The sequence below is a fragment of the Leopardus geoffroyi genome, chromosome C1 (assembly GCF_018350155.1).
Source record: "Leopardus geoffroyi isolate Oge1 chromosome C1, O.geoffroyi_Oge1_pat1.0, whole genome shotgun sequence".
Taxonomy (NCBI): Eukaryota; Metazoa; Chordata; class Mammalia; order Carnivora; family Felidae; genus Leopardus; species Leopardus geoffroyi.
The window spans coordinates 166422718-166439545 of record NC_059328.1 but is presented as its reverse complement, the minus strand read 5'-3'; the positions used below and the strand labels follow the sequence as shown (position 1 = coordinate 166439545).

The following is a 16828-nucleotide window of genomic DNA, read 5'->3' as shown; positions in this document are numbered from 1 at the left end:
ATTCTCACTTGTTCTTCAGGGAGACACTCGTAGAAGAAACAAAACTATAAATTACTGCTATTTATTTAGGATAAGAATGGTATTGTTTTTTAGAGTCCTCATCTTTTAGAATACATTTTGGAACATTTTAAAATGAAATATGAAAGAGATACTTTTGCTAAGGAGGGTGGGTCAGAGGACACTATAGTGGTCAGCAAACTTTTTTTTTTTTTGTAAATCCTAAATAATAAATGTTTTAGGCTTTGCAGGCCATACAATCTGCTGCAACTACAAAACTCTGCTATTGTAGCGTGAAAGCAGGCAGAGACAACATTTAAACAAACTGCATGGCTGTGTTCCAATAAACTTTATTTACAGTAACAGGCGGTAGGCTGGATTTGACCCCTGGGTCATAGTTTCTCCAACCCTGGTATAAATGAAACAAGGTTTGCCATGATTAATAATTACGAAGCTCAGTAATGGGTACATAGAGGTCATTAAACTATGCTGTGTTTATTATATATTTGAAATTTTCTGTAATACATTGTATATAGTAAAAAGTCAAAAAACAAAGAAGAGATAAAAATTTGGAAAGGCTTAGAACAGAGAATGCGATAACCGGGTTGTGATAAAATATACTAATATTTAATATACACATTTAAAAGTAGTTTATCTTAATGATCAGATTTATTGTTAAGAATAGAGGACTATTTCCTATTCTCCTTTTATACAATTAGCCTGATCATCTTTCCAAATGTACTGAATTCCAATATTGATGTCTATCCTTTGAGAAACTGGTTATATTTTGTAATGTATTAAATTTAGGCATATTTAAGTGCCAAGAGATGTCAAAACAGATTTTATTTTTAAAAAGCATCACAGAAATAAAAGAGAAACTTCACATGTTATTCTACAACTTTGGGTGGCAATGCTATTAAAGTTCAAGGTTCAAGGTTTCCCCTGCTCCAAATCCATGACTGTGATACATAAGAAAAAATATACAGCTTAAAAAAAAGAGACACGAGTTTGTTCAATAGGATAAACATTTCTGTGAGGTGGGAACAGAAAAGAAATACAACAAAGAAATGGGGCCTGGAGCCATCCATGGGCCTGCTGGACTGGATTGTGAAGTAGGCAGAAGCAACTGAGAGTCGACACGTTTTTGGGGAGTAGAGAATAAAAGTGCCCTAGATGAGATGGAGATTAAGGACAGGTTCACTGCCTAAAACTAGGTGCTGGGCTGGGTGATCCTCACTCACCTCCACTCTCCCACAGGGGAACTTTAAAACACTGCTGCTGGCTACCTCATGGGAAGCTGCATGCTTCCGGAAGCAGAAGTGCAGTCCCACATATGACCATGGAGGGTGACATAAATTACTGGCCCAAATGCTTCTCCCCTCTCTGTACCCATATCCTCTACTATGCTAAGTTTGAAGGTCTTTCCACAGAAGGCAGTATACTTTTCCACCCTTTGACTTAGGGCTCAGCCATGGAACTTGTTTCGGCCAGTGGGATATTAGTAGATGTGATGGAATGTGCTTGTCTCACGGGGCTTACCTTCTTGTACTTCTGTCACCTCAGTGAAAAGGGCTTTCCCTGGGGTAACTGCCACTGTTCAACCTGGGCCTTAGCACGAGTATTTGCAGACCAGAGCTGCCCCACCTGCCCACAGACCTGTGATATAAAGCAGAGCTGCTTCAGCCATTGATACCTAAAGCTGCTGTAACTGACCTGCAGACCCACTAGAGAATTAAAAGCTTAATGTTATGTGTCACTGACATTTTGTGGTTGTTCATTACACAGCAATAGCTAGCTGGTGCAGAAAGCCTAATACTGAGGTGCTAAGTAATAAAAGCCTAAAAATATGTGGTATTAGTTTAGAGGGCAGGTGATGGATGGTAAGGAAACTATTACAGAAGCTGAAAAATGGCAACCTGTATTTCATAAAAGTGTTGCCAGTGGTAACACAAAAGATAGCAGGATGATTTCTAGGCATGTGCTCAAAGTATGAGCCAGTTACTTTTAATTCTATTTTATAAGGCACTATAAGAAAGAGATAAGTTCAGGGGGAAAAAAAAAAACCTTCCAACTTGCAAGAAGAGTTTAGAGGAATTTAGCCCCCAGAACTTGCTTATTTGGCAAATAAAACTCTTCATCTCAAGCCAGCAAGAGAGTCTCAGATTCAGCCTGGGTGGGGGGTGGGGGGGGATATTAAACCAAGGGCATTGCTGCAACTTCCTTTGTTAAGACATCTGAAAGAATTAAGGAGATGCCTGGTAGAGCCTCTCAATTGGACCAACACGTTTCTAGAAAACTTAAGGGCAGGGGTCCCTCAGAAGCCTAATGGGTGGAAGTTTCTCATAATGAAGTCTAGAATGAGAGGCATGTCCCAAAAAGAATCATAGGATGGTTCTGATAAACAGAACTCACTGAAAACAAATGCATAGAAAATCCATTTTTGAGAGAGCTGTTAGTGATAAACTACCAGCTAAGACTAAAAGGGAATGAGACTGAGACATAAAAAGATGTCTGGGCCAAAGGCTTTTCATAGGCAGGAAGTAAATGAGAAAGCTTCTTAGTACCACAAGGGGTGTATTTCCCAATGCCCATTTCAGAAGTAACCAAAGGGGGAAGACAGAAATCTAAAGAATTCACCTTCTAGGAGGGTGAAGCCAAGAGCAGTAGAGAATGACGGACTGGAGACACACTGCCAGGGAGAATTAGGGTCTAATCAAGGAAAATTCCTTCTTCTCAGAATAGGAGTACATTTTTCCCATGGCATTTCAGAAAAAGTGAAGACTAATGCCTTTTAATCTCCCCCCTTTGACTAGGAATTAATTGTAGTTATCCTATCCCAGTTCCATCATTCCATGTTGTATAATGGTGGGGGAAGATTACACCCCCCCTCACTATCTTAGTTCATAGGCTTCCACATCAATGGGAGCCACATTGAAATTTGATGTATGCCATAAGTTACTGAATATTGATCATGATGCCATGATTGGATGAGGCTCTTGGAGGTCTTGGGCTAAGGGTGAGTCTGTTTTTCTGTGGGACACATACAAATAATTGTGGCCAAGAGGGTGGACTGTGGTTGACTGAAATGACTCCTGACTTTGATCCTTCACCCTTCTTTGTGTTAACCCTTCGCCTTGTAACTTTGAAGAAATTGCTCCTTAATTGGGGACTTGCCTATCGGATTTGCTTTGGCCAACTGATGTTTGTAGAAGTTATATAAACAAGGGTTTGAAATGCTTGCACAATGGTTTGCAAAATTCTTTCCTCTATTGTGCTCCTGCCTTTATCATGAAATGAACGTCCCCTGGATAGCTGCTTTTCCTTCAGCCTGGGCTCAACAATGAGCACACATGGAACTGTCCCAGGTGACTATAGACCCACAGTCTGAATTAAGAGTTGTCCCATAGACTTGTGAGCAAAATAAATGCTTATTGTTGTGCACCACTGAGATTTTGAGACTGTATTGGCAATAACTAATCAACAGAGGGGAGAAACCTCAAATTGTCAATGCAAGACCTGGTTTGAGATTAGAGATCCTGGGAACTTGTTGGCCAAGTGCAAAATCCTTAGAAAGGTATAGATGACAAAGCAACCTTTACCATTCAAAATGAAAATGAAAATAAAAGTTCCAAAGCACATGAAGACATCTACCATTAAAAAACACTGCCATAAAATCAATAATCAGAACAATAACTTGCTTCATATTAAATAAAAATAAAAGGACAATCTAAAGAAAAAGACTGCTCCATACACTCAAAAAGATAAAGCAATGCATACATATTTTAGAAAAATATATCTATTGAAATAGAAAACTCAATGGACATTCTAGTCTGCACATAGTCGAAGAGAGAGATCCAAATTAGAAACCATTACTGAGTAATTAATCCAGAATGAAACAGAGACTATTTATTTATTTATTTATTTATTTATTTATTTATTTATAGACAGAGAGAAAGCACAAGCAGGGTAGGGGAAGAGGGAGAGGGAGAGAGAGAATCTTAAGTAGTGTCCATACTCAGTGCAGAGTCTGAAGTGGGGCTCGATCTCACGACTGTGAGATCGTGACTTGAGCAGAAATCAAGAGTTGATGCTTAACCAACCAAGCCTCCCAAACCCCCCATAACAGAAAGAGATTTTAAGAAATAAGAATGAGAAAATAAGTGATACAGAGGGCAAACTGAGAGACTCTATCTAATGGAACTTCCAAAAGAAGGAAATAGAGAAATGACAAAGAAGAAATATTTGAAGAGATAGTGCCAAGTAACTTCCCAAAGTTGAATAATGACCCCTAAAATTAAAAGTGCACTCTGGTTTGAGCAGGATAAACATAAATTCATATCTAGACACATCATGGTAAACTGCAGGATATCAAACACAGTAAATCAAACCATCATGCTGCATACCTAATACACTGATATACATCAAGTATTTTTTAACAAAACTAAGAAAAAATATAGATAAAGATCTGAAAAGTACTTACCAAAGAGGAAAAAAATAATTAACTATAAAGGCATGATAAAGAATTAAAGTAATATCAGATTTCTAAATGGGAAGTGTAAATGATAGGACACAATGGAATAACAGCTTCAAATTGCTGAGGGGAAAAGAACTCTGAATGTAGAATTCTATACTCAGGCAAAAGTTATCATCCAAAGAGTGAAAGCAAAATAAAGGCATTTACAGAAAAAAGCAAAACAAAACTCCTAAACACATCTCACTGGAATAACCACTGAAGGTTGCAAGAAGAAATGTGAACCCTAGAGAAAGAAGTTAAATGCAAAAAACAATGGTGGCTTTATGGCATATAAATGACATATCATTAAGTTGTTATTTTAACAAAAAGAAACAATAATGAGCATAAATATGTTGGTATATTTGAATATTTATTTTTTTAAAAAATTCATAAAACGTTAATGCTAATCTAACGTTACACCTAAAGGAGCTAGAAAAAGAAGAACAAAGCCCAAAGCCAGTAGAAGGAAGGAAATAATAAAGATTAGAGCAGAAATAAATTAAATAGAGATGAAAAAAATAATAGAACAGATCAATGAAACCAGGAGCTGGTCCTTTGAAAAGATAAACATTTAGGTAGACTCTTGAAGGAAAAAAAAGAGGACTCAAGTAAATAAAATCAGAAATGAAGGAGGAGAAATAACAACTGACATTAAATAAATACAAAAGATTGTAAGAGAATATTATGAAAAATTATATGCCAACAAATTGGACAATCTACAAGAAATGGATAAATTCCAAGAAACACATAACATTCCAAAACTGAATCAAGGCGAAATAAAAATTTTGAACAGACTGATTACTAGCAATGAAAGGGAATCAGTAATCAAAAAACTTCCAACAAATAATAGTTCAGGACCAGATGGCTTCACAGGTGAATTCTACCATTTACCTGTCATCCTTGTCTAGGGGCCATGCTAATCTTTCTATCATTCCAATTTTGTGTATGTGCTGCTGAAGCAATCACTTACTAAACACCTAAAGAGTTAATACCCATCCTTCTCAAACTTTTCCAACAAAAATAGAAGAGGAAGGAAAGCTTCCAAACTCATTTTATGGCCAGTATTACCCTGGTAGCAAAACCAGATAAAGACGCTACAAAACAAAACAAAACAAAAAAACCAATAGGCCACTATCTCTTATGAACATAGATGCAAAAACCCTCAACAAATCATTAGCAAACTGAATCCAACAACACGTTAAAAAAACCTGGCGTGCCTGAATGGCTCAGTTGGTTAAGTGCCCAACTTTCGATTTCAGCTCAGGTCATGATCTCACGGTTCATGAGTTCTAGCTCTGGGTCAGGCTCTGCACTGGCAGCGCAGAGCCTGCTTGGGATTCTCTGTCTTTCCCTCTATCTGCCCCTCCCCCCACTCTCTAAATAAGTAAATAAACAAACAAATAAATAAATAAATCTTTTTTTTTTTTTAATTCTCTCACTCTCTCCCCCTCTGCCCCTCTCCTACTTGTGTGTGCTCTGTCTCTCTCTCTCTCTCTCTCTCAAAAAAAAAAAAAAAATCATTCACCATGATTAAGTAGGATTTATTCCAGGGATATAAGAGTAGTTCAATACTTACAAATCAATTAATGTGATACGTTACATTAACAAGAGAAAAGATAAAAACCATATGATTATCTCAATAAATGGAGAAAAATCATCTGACAAAGTACAAAATCCATTCACAATAAAAAGTCTCAGCAAAGTAAGTTTAGAGGGAACATATCTCAACATAATAAAGGTCATATATGCAAAAATCCATATCTAACATCATACTCAGTGGTGAAAAACTTAGAGCTTTTCCTTTAATATCAGGAAAGACAAGGTACTTACCAAAGAGGAAAAAAATACTTAACTATAAAGGCATGATAAAGAATTAAAGTAATATCAGAATTCTAAATGGGAAATGTAAATGATAGGACACAATGGAATAACAGCTTCAAATTGCTGAGGGGAAAAGAACTCTGAATGTAGAATTCTATACTCAGCAAAAGTTATCATCCAAAGAGTAAAAGCAAAATAAAGGCATTTACAGAAAAAAGCAAAACAAAACTCCTAAACACATCTCACTGGAATAACCACTGAAGGTTGCACTCTTATTCAACATAGTGTTGGAAGGTCTAGCCACAGCAATCAGATAAGAAAAAAATAAAAAAACATACAAAGTAGTAAGGAAGAAGTAAAATTTCCACTATTTGCAGATGATCTGATACTATATACAGAAAACCCTAAAGACTCTGCCAAAAAACTAGAACTGATAAATGAATTCAGTAGTCACAAGATACAAAATTAACATATAGAAATCTGTTGCATTTCTACACAATGAAGTAATTACAGATATTAAGAAGACACTCCCATTTACAATTGCACCAAAAAGAAAAAAAAAGTTGATGCTAAATTTTTAGACAATAATAAAAGGGTAAATAAAAGGAACTAATGTTCTTTTCCAGTTTGTAAGGAAGACAGAACTATTGAAGACTTTGGTAAAAATTTTATAGAAGTATATTTAGATATACATGTGAAATATAGACATAAATATTTTATATATACATATGCATGTATATATATTTTATATATATACATAAGGAAGAGATATACAATTTATGACTTCCAAATGAGGAAAACATAAAGGGTGGGGGGAAAATCTGTTCAATCTAGTGAAAGACCAGAACCAAAGAAGCAAATGTAAATAATGGTAAACAGAACACATAAAATGGTACTAAATCCAGAGGCCATCAATCACATAAACGTAAATTACAATTAAACCAACATATTGAATGGCAAACAGAATCAGATTCCATAAAATATAAAACCAGTTCCATGTTGCTTATAAGAGATATATCCAAAGTAAGATGACACAGAAGATTTAAAATAAGGGATAAAGATATACTAGGCAGAATTCTGCTTCTGGAAATGGTAAAGAAGCTTTTATTGACTAAATCTTCTATACCAATTATAAACTCTGGGCAACATATTGAAAAACAGCTATTTGAAGGCACTGGAGAATGACCAAAAGCAGGCAGAAACTGAGGGGAATAAACATTTTGGGAATCACACCAGGTGAGATTTGTGTTTATAAAGTTTTTTTGCGGGAGGACACTCTCACATCCTCTTGAGTGAAAATATGCTAGAACTCAAGCAGAAAAATGCAGTCATACTGGCTTGAGGAGTCAATGGGCTGGCTGGGTTTAGAGGTGCCCAAGCAACTTTGAAGTTAGGGAGGATAATCAAAAAGGGAAAGAGTCACAACCTACAGAGTCTGAAATCTACAACAAACCTCACCCCAATTTTTAGCTGACTCCTTTAGCTGTGCTCGTGCAGGAGAGACTCCAAGGGGGCAGGTGAAACATGACAGATGGAAGGCTGAAAACTGACAGAAATTTCAGCTGCTGCCCACTGCAAAAGAGATGGAGCTGGAAATTTGGGTCTAGATCATGTAAGTGTCTTCTAAAACAAAAATGAACAATCTTCAAAGCAACTCTACGTGATTTGTTCCTGATTTCCTGTATATAATAAAACATTACCAAACAGAAACATGTGGATGTTTACAGAAGCTTTAGTCTGCAAGCTGGAAACAACCCACTGTCCATCAACAGGGAAATGGATAAATTGAGGACCATTCTAACAATGGAAAACCACTTAGACATGAAAAGGAATGAACCACTGATACACACAACAGCATGGATATATCTCACAGACATACTGATTGCAGCAGAGAAACAGGAGTATATGATGTATGATTCCATGTATGTGAAGGTGTAGAAAAGGCAAAACTATCTATTGTGAAAATCAGAAAGAGGATTGTCTCTTGTGAGACTGATGGGAGAGAGACGTGAGGGAACTTGTTGCTCCAATGGAAAAGTCTGTATCTTGAAGGAGGGTGGCTGTCAAGAACCGTGAAGGGTCTGACGTTTCACCCTACTTGCAAGATAGCAAGTAGCCTAACAGTCTTGTGGATGCTGGCAGAAGACACAAAACTCCTGGGTCAGAGACAAAGAACTTTATTATCCATAGCACAATAAGCAGTTTGGATGTGTTTGCATTGTTTCCTCTTGTTCCCTAAGCCTTAAACAGGTAACACAGAGGGGTCCAGAAAGATGTTGTGTATACAATAAACTTGTGTCAGAACTGAAGATCTTCAAGCTTCAGGAACCTAAATCTTTTATAAAGGGCAGTAATTGTGCCTGCCCTTTGCTCTGGAAGAAGACATTACCTTTATTATACTGGACAGTAAACAAACCTGCCTTTTGCTCTGGAGGGAGACACTATCTTCCAAGACTGTTCATGATAAAAACATTCCTGAAAAGAGAGAGTCTCTCCTTTCAAGACACACAGAAACAGTCTCAAACAGTGAGTTGCCAGAGTATATATGCATTTGTCAAAATTTATTGAATCTTAATACTTATTATTTGCACACCGCATTATAGTTTTTGCCTCAAAAATAGAGCAAAAAGACCCTGTAAAACAAAAAGAATTAGGTGTGGGCAAATTGGGGGAGGGACAGTAAAAGGGGAATTCTTTTGTTTTGGTGAATCCTTTGAAAGAGCTAGGTATAGGAGGAGCCAGCCTGCTTTAACCCAAGTGATAGCTGACCTCATAGTTTTCTTTTCTTTAATGTTTATTTATTTTTGAGACAGAGAGAGACAGAGTGCAAGTGGGGGAGGGGCAGAGAGAGAGGGAGACACAGAATCCGAAGCAGGCTCCAGGCTCTGAGCTGTCAGCACAGAGTCCAACGCGGGGCTGGAACCCACGGACCGCGAGATCATAACCTGAGCCGAAGTCGGACGCTTAACCGACTGAGCCACCCAGGCGCCCCTGACCTCATAGTTTTCAACTAAATCTGAATTAGACTAATTTACATAAAGGCAAGGAAGCTATCTTTTTTTCTTCTCACCATCATGTCTCTTGGCACTCAGTACACAGGTGCTTAATAGAGCTGTTAGTTAAACTCGTACAACCAAGGTAAAAAAAAAGGAACCAATGCTTTGACCACAAAGCCACTGAGTCATCATTTCTTTATTTTGCCATCTTATTCCTTTCTCTCTTGCTTTCTGCACTTCCTCTCATCTCAGTTATATTTTTCTCTTCACCCCACACTCTCAAGGGGCCACACAATGGAATGAAATTATCTCTTCATTACATGCTCTATTTTTACAACAAAGATTTTATACTTCATTCTTAAACAGAGAACAGCACTTGAATTACACAGTGTGAACTTAAGCGAAGGCATGGAGTCATACTCCCTAAGTGTGACTATTAGCTCCATTATTTGCTTGCTGTGTGTCCTGGCAGAAGTCATTTAACCTCAATTCCACACAACTATTAAGACTGATAAATCGGAAAATGCCTTAGAGTGCCTAGGGCAGTACTGACTTAGCAAGAGTTCAATAAATGTTACCTGTTATTTTAAAATACCACCAAGATTTGTACGTGGACTGTGATTTAGCCACTAATACATTTATGAAAAACAACAGAAACATAAAATTGAAATTAAATCTTTAAAACTCAGCCTAGTAAGTAGGGTCTCAATTTTAAAAGATGGCATCTGAACAATTACTAGAATCTTTATAGAAAATATGGATTTGTTTACGGAATCTCTGTAGTAAAAGACATGCATAGAACCCTTTATGTTGTAATCCGAATAAACATTTTGTGCCTATTATGTATAAAGTGCATAGCTGGGTTGGAAGTTACAAAAATAAACAGGTTTTGCTCACAAAAGCTTCTCAATCTTGTACGGGATATAGTATTCCCATGCTGTCTCATAGTTTTGGAAGGATTTGTTGTTGTTGCATAATATTCAATTGGTGTGTGGTAGTTTCTGAATTCTTTGTCACAGCTGTTGACATTTAGTGTACAGATTAAGAACATGGATTTTAAAGAAGATTATCTGTATCTGAAGGCCAGCTTCCCCCTTTGCTGGCTGTGTGATCTTGGGCAAGTTACTTCATTTCTCTCAAAGCACCTTAGATTCCTTCCAATAAAACAAGAAAAACTGTACTTACTTCATAAGTTTTGAGACGTATGCAAAGCAATTAGCCTTATGCCTGGCAAATAGTGAGGGCTCAATAAATTTAGCTATTTTTCTAAGAAGCAGTTTTAGACATTTTGGTTCCCTCACTAATATTCATCCATACTTTCTCCATTATATAGCCATCATGTAGTTAGAGGGGAGGGTTAGACACTGATTCATACATACATCAGACTAATCCCACTCCTCCAGCTAGTGACTGTTTCAAGTAAACCAAATATAATCTGAACCGTCCACAGTATTTGCACAATCACAAGAATGGGTAAGTAATCAACTTGTAGATCTTAGTATGGTCCTATGAAAATAAGTGTTACAGTAATTTTTCTTCATGTAAACTGCTTTTTCACCAAAGGATAAACCCTACTAGGCAATGGTGAAATGTTCTTGGGACATATTATCTGCACTTTCTAATATTTTATTTGGTTTATTTATATCCATAGTCATGGGTAAATTAACAATATATGGATTTGATTTTCATTGCCTTTTCAGTTTTGCTGTCAGGGCAATGTTATTTATGCAAAATCAATATATATTCTCACCTTTTTCTGGCTGCATGGAAAAACTTATAAACCACAGGAATAATGTGCTTCTGAAGTCTGGAAGAATTTAGAAGTGATGGGGCTCATTTGAGGATCTAAAATTCACTGATAACTACCTGAATTTTTCCTTTGGTTATTGACCTGGTCAGGTTTTCTAATTCTTGTTGATTGGATATTCTAAACTCGTGTACCTAACATTTCATAACAAATGTTTAAATTAAAATATATAATTGAGGATGGCACTTATTTTTAAGCTTCCTGTTTTTTCATTACCTTATTTCTGATTTTGAATTTTTAAAAAATGCATTTGCCAGATTGCCTTTTTACTTTTTTTCTAATTTTCTTTTTTTAATGTTTATTTAATTTTGAGAGTGCAAGCAGGGGAGGGGCACGGGAACAGAGGATCTGAAGCAGGCTCAGTTCTGACAGCAGCGAGCCAGATGTGAGGCTCGAACCCATGAACCACGAAATCATGACCTGAGCTGAAGTCAGAAGCTCAATTGACTGAGCCACCCAGGTGCCCCTTTTCTAATTTATTTCTAATTAATCTTATCTTTATTGTTACTTTTTCTAGTGTTATGTTTTACTCATCCATTTTCCCTCTCTATGCAACAATGGCTATTAATATGCCCTTTAGCGTAGCTTTAAACATACCCCCCCACCCTTTTTCCCCATTGTTTCGCTCTTCTTTTATTGCATTTTTTCTTGACAAAATAACTAGAAGAGGCCTTTAAAATCACTTTCCAAGTGATTGTGCTTTTTATTCTCTGGTTTTATTACTTTGTGATCTGCCCTATAAAATGAATTTCAAGGGAATTATCAGGCTGCAAGGATTGCTTTCAGCTTTTACAGTCCGCTCAGATGCTGACGTAATGTCCAGCAGATGGGCACCAAATGCTCATCCATTTCATTCCTCCAGGAATGAAGGAGGCCCAGAGGGTCCAGGTTTAGAATAGAAGGTACATGATTTCCTCGCAATGTGTCTTTAGAACAAAGAGGCTAAACACACTTTAGAACTAGTTTGAAGGTTTTATGATCCCGGCTGTAAATATTATGAGCTGATGGGCAGAAGTTAAGACATGTTTCTGGGTCCCTTACGCTGCCTGTTATTCAATGTTGCTATCTGATCGATTTGTAAACAATTCCATTTGAGGAAAAAAATTATATCCTCTTTTTTCTATGTAGTAATTCTGCTTTATTATTTTTTCCCATTTATATCTCACTTCTACTTGATTTGTTATGATAGTTCACAGAACATGTGTTAAGATCTCCCACAATTTCTACATTAAAAGTTTTTGTATTTCTGCATTTTAATCCTATATTATCCTGCATATAAACTCTATGGTTTGTCATCTTCACTACTAATTGTAATTTTAGGAGTAAATATGCTACTTATACTTTCTTGTACTCTGAAATACTTTTCATGTTAGGTGTATGTGGCAGAATTTGATTTAAAGGTAAGTGTTCTGGAAGAAGCAAATCATTTCATTCTGATTTTAGAACTTAAAGACTTTTGGTCTTAAGTGCTCTTCTTTTTCTTTTGACTTTTGTCAAATATGCAATTCCATTTTTTCTTTTTCAAGGATTTGGACAGGAAACATTCTGTTAATAATTTTGTTATTAATCACCTCAACAGATTTCAGAAGACTCTTAAACTTACATTTAATTTTCAAAGTAAAAAACAAGTTGTTGTTTTTCCACAAAAGTTTGGATTTTACCCCTCATTTCATTTCCTAAAAAAGAAACTGTGATCCCTTCTTGGTTCTTCATTAACTTAATCTGGAGTTAATAAACCCCATTTAAATTTTTTGAGAATAATCATTTAATAAATAATGTATTTTAAATATAATTATCTGCATTATCCTAGTAGTTTTACTGATTTTAATACCCACCAACTTTCTTCCCTCATTCTTTTCTTCTTAATTTTGGTTCATTTTGGTAATGTAGTGATTATATTCAAATAATTTTTTTCCATAAAGGACAAGTAGTGCATTGCAGATCACAGATTTTTTTTGTTACCTTCACATGTGGATGACTGGAGAAATCCTGAACTACAAAACTCTGCTCCATTCCAGCTGGCATTTAATGTATAAAACAGGATCTTCATTTAGACTTGAGCCTTTTTTTTTTAGATCAAGATTTCTCCTATTAAAACTACTACCTAATTTGTTTTGTTGTTTTCTTTGGGAACACCTATTATTCAAAGGACAAATTTTTGTAACCAGCCTTTTAAATCTGTACTTTTTCTCTCTCACTGAACTCATCTGAAAGGGCTTTTTACCCTGGTGCTTTGGTTTACTGTCACATCTTTAAGCTGCAGAATCCCTTAAAGGAAAGCTTATTAAGCACAATATAGAACACTGAAGGTAGCTCTGATCTGGTTGATAAACAAGTGGTGGGGAACCCCCTCCATCTTTCCTTTGTTGGTTCATGAGAACCCACAGGGTTCTGAAAACCAGTGGGATATTCACTGGTCTTCATTTAAGGCTAAATTTTCTTTAGCACTGTGGCTACTTACTGTCTTTTTAAAATGTTATTTATTTAATGTTTTTAATATTTAATGCTTATTTATTTTGAGAGAGGGAGAGAGGGAGAGGGAGAGGAAGAGGGAGAGGGGGAGGGAGAGGGAAAGGGAGAGAATCCCTAGTAGGCTCTTTGCAATCAGCACAGAGCCTGATGTGGGGCTCGAACTCATGAACGGATGGCCTCAGCCAAAACCAAGAGTTGGACCCTTAACCAACTGAGACCCCAGGCACCCCTTATTTACCACTTCTGACACAAATTTTAATATGCTTCTCCCTTTCTTTACTCTCTTACTCTTCCACCCTCATCATCATAAGGCTCTGTTGCACCAGGGTGGGAGCTGAAGCAAATATTTTCTAGTATTTCTTGCTATACATGCACTGGAAAAACAAAGAAAGCCCTTCATTCTAAGTGCCTCAGGATATTGCTCTTCTCTCATACTGCAGAACTGTCTGCCCCATTAGCCTCATGCTGATCTTGCTTTAATTCATTTAAGAAACAAAAACTTTAATTGAAATAGAAGATACATTTTAAAAATGCATAAGCCATTAAGAGTACAGCTCAAAAAGTTATCACAAAGTTATCGCCACGCTGGTGAAGACATTACCAGCACACCATAAACCCCCTTTCTGACCCCTTCCCACTCCATTCTAAAAGTTATTTTGCTTGTTTTTGAACTGTTTTATAGTGGGAATCATATACACATTTTTTGTTGGCTTGTTTCTTCTAGTAACATCATATTTATAAGACTCATCCAAATTATTGGGGCACCTGGGTGGCTCAGCCAGTTAAGTGTCCGACTACGGCTCACATCAGGATTCTCATGGTTCGTGGGTTCCAGTCCTGCATTGGGCTCTGTGCTGACAGCTCAGAGCCTGGAGCCTGCTTCGGATTCTGTGTCTCCCTCTCTCTGCCCCTCCCCTCACTCGCACTCTGTCTCTCAAAAATGAATACATGTTAAAATTTTTTTTTTAAAAATCATCTCAATTATTACATGTAGCAAATTAGCTCATGTCCTTGTTACAGAGTAGTATCTCATGTATGCATTCTGTTGACACTGCATTGTTTCCACTTTGAGGTTATGAATAATGCTAAGAATATTCTTCTATTTTTTTGTATACATATGTTCTTATCTCTGTTGCTTACATGCTTAGAAGTAGAATTACTGAGTTGCGGGTAGCTGTATGTTTCAACATTAGTAGGTATTTGTCAAGCATTTCCAGAGTGGTTGAACCAATTTACAGTAACACTGGCAGTTTATGAGAGTTCCTGCTGTTCCAAATTCTCACCAACACCTGGTATTGTCAATATCTTAATTTTTGCTAAACAGTTGTAAGGATATCTTTCTAGAGTTTTAATGTGCATTTCCTTGATGACTAATATGGCTGGACATTTAACAGATTTAAATTTTATTCTTAAATTTACATTACCTGTCAAAGTAAAAAAGAGTATTTTAATGTTATCTTTATAAAAGATAAGAAATTTACCCAATTCTTCCTTCCTCTGCCAGAAAAAAACAAAACAAAACAAACACACGCAAAAAAAATGTGATCTCTTCTTGGCCTTCTTTGTGAAACACTGGCTCATATCTCTTGTCCTTTTAGTTACTCATTTCTCAACGAGGACATATTCAGTTAGGCCAATTGCAGAATCCTCGGAATCCAAGGATTGCAATTCCGAGGATTGCTTTCAGGTCTTTTTCAGCCCACTCAGGTGCCAATGCTGATCCAGCTGGTGGTCAGAAACGTTAATGCCATTTAATTCCTCCAGAAAACCCAACTAAGTCCATCGGACATAGGATTAGTGTAGATGAAGGTAAGGAATTTCCTTAAAATACAACTGAAGTTCTTAGGAAAGATGGCTGGAAAGAACACCTTTCTTAAAAGAATCTTGCTCTAAGTATTCTACATCTGCTAATGGATAGAGGCTAAGAGATCTTTTTGGATCCCTTTGTTGCCCTTGTCATTACTCTTCCCTTTTATGACTACACCCCCTCACCCCACCCCTAGGTGAATGACAGCTGTGGTTCTCTTGGTTAAGGAAAAGCTCCAAGACAGTACAGCTTTAGTGCCACTAGTTAAGAATCCGAATGGGGCTTTCAGTAGCTGTCTCGAATGATTAGTACAGCCTTCTTATACATAGGATAATAAGCAACGTTAGATGATGAGAAGCTAAGGTGTCATCTTGCTTTACCAACAAGCTGTTTTGATGTGGATTCTGAGTCAGCCGTTTTTTAAAATTCCACCCCTTATAGCTTTCCTTGGTAAAAATTCCTTCTAGTTTCCACTACTCTTACCCAAGTTTCTATGAATAACATTAGTTTTTTTATTTGAATGTTTCACGGGTATTTTTGCAGAAAACTGGGATAGGAGTGTTGCAGGTATTTGTATTTATACTGCCTTTATTATTATTATTTTTTTTTCCTAGATGAGAAAAGAGGTCCAGAAAGGTGATGTTGGTATAATGTATGAAACTTGCTCTTGGGGGAACTGGAGTTAACAATAAGATCAGGGCGCCCGGTTGCTCAGTTGGTTGAGTATCCGACTTGATTGCAGCTCAGGTCATAATCTTGTGGTCATGGGATTGAGCCGTGTCAGGCTCTGCACTGACAGCATGGAACCTGCTTGGGATTCTTGTTCTCCCTCTCTCTCTGCCCCCCCCCCCCCACACTCATGCTCTCTCACAAAATAAATAAACTTAAAAAAAAAAATCTAGAAGACATTGTACATTCCTATATTACAAGTAACTGAAAGTTACTAAGTAGAAGTACATTGCTAATCTTTCAGGATGACATAAAGGGAATCTACGTTCATTTCCCGCCCCCCCATACTTTCTTTGAGTTACAGCAGTGAAATAAAACCCGGCTAGGTGAAAGATGAGACTGCATTACAGTGCCTAGGATTCCAAGATTCAGGGTAAATGTGAAAGGGAATGAAACCTGCTAGGAGTTTCTGGGGGAAGGATTAAGCCAAAACAGTACTTAATGGTAGATGGGCCTTAGCAGGAGTTTGTGATAGTAAAACAGAGATGGGTACTATGTCTCCAAGTATGTTCTTTTCTTGCCATTGTTGGCCCATTTCTGACATTGCCCAATGCAGGTCAGCCAGTTCCAGTTTTCAGCAACTACTTCAGATTCTTCCTAAAGTCAGTCCTACAAGTAACAAATCATAATCTTCTCTACTGTCCCCCAAATGTCACATTCTTAAGTTACTAATGTACTAATGTGGA

At 36.9% G+C, this 16828-nt stretch overlaps 1 protein-coding gene across 3 annotated transcripts in view; it reads right to left on the bottom strand.

Annotated features, from left to right (window-relative positions):
• Nucleotides 1–331: 331 nt before the first annotated feature.
• Nucleotides 332–16828, bottom strand: part of RBM45 (RNA binding motif protein 45) — a 40487-nt gene continuing 23990 nt past the window's right edge. For all 3 annotated transcript variants that reach the window (XR_006712995.1, XR_006712992.1, XM_045480322.1), the window contains one exon: nucleotides 332–406. The gene's annotated coding sequence lies outside the window, so the exon portion shown is untranslated. The remainder of the gene's footprint in view (nucleotides 407–16828) is intronic.